The sequence below is a fragment of the Acanthochromis polyacanthus genome, chromosome 17, assembly GCF_021347895.1.
Source record: "Acanthochromis polyacanthus isolate Apoly-LR-REF ecotype Palm Island chromosome 17, KAUST_Apoly_ChrSc, whole genome shotgun sequence".
NCBI lineage: Eukaryota > Metazoa > Chordata > Actinopteri > Pomacentridae > Acanthochromis > Acanthochromis polyacanthus.
This window is the reverse complement of record NC_067129.1, coordinates 15,710,377-15,711,290: the sequence shown is the minus strand read 5'-3', so window position 1 is coordinate 15,711,290 and position 914 is coordinate 15,710,377.

Genomic DNA, 914 nt, shown 5'->3' with positions numbered 1-914 from the left:
TATTGTCTCCTACATTGCTTTCTTTCGCACAAACACAAAGGTTCTGGACGGTAGAAACCCCGAGCTTTAGACTGTCTTTGTGTCCTTAGCAGGGGCGGATCCAGATTAATTTTAGTTGGGGGGGCACAGGGCGGTACAACAGATATTTTGGGGGGGGGCACCAAAAAGTTGTAAGAACAAATGAAAGCTGCTACCGACCTCTCGCTTTTACAAAGTATTTTTCATGTTTGTTTTTTTTTGGCTCTTTTAACCCAATAGGAAAGCTGTATATGACCTTTTCATTTTGGACTGTTAACATTCAAATTATGATGGACTTGTTTCCTCATTTATGTGAATTACAGCATCAGTAGCTGCAACATCTGCCTGTTATGTAAAACTAGTAAGCTCAATGACAGAATCCTGAGGGCAATTAAGTGACAAATATTGTGCAAGAACAGCACTGTATTCAACCCTGTCAATTTCCACTTCTTAGAATGCTTACTGACATTTACCACACCTAAAATAAGAAATAATATTCTGTACTTTTAGCAACTAGTTCTCAGCTGTAAACCAGAAACATCATAGGGTTCTGTATACTAATCAGTCTAAATCAAAATGAGTACTACCCAATACACAGTGAACAACAACAATCTATCCTTGATCTGTGGTAAAATAATCTGAAATGTTCTGTGCAGTAATGTAAATTTTAAAATACAGTAAGTAGCATTCTGTACATTTAATAGTAAACCTGAGAACAAAAATAAACAGTAATATTCTATATTCTTAAGTCATTTGCATAGAAATCACAAAAAGCTGCTCTCAGTAATCTTGCACAGTGAGCAGATGTTCTTGTGTTGCAGGTCTGTGGGCCAGACGTGGCCATCGAACAGGGCGGGGGGGGTCTGGCACCATGGACTTCCTAGAGTATGGAGCCA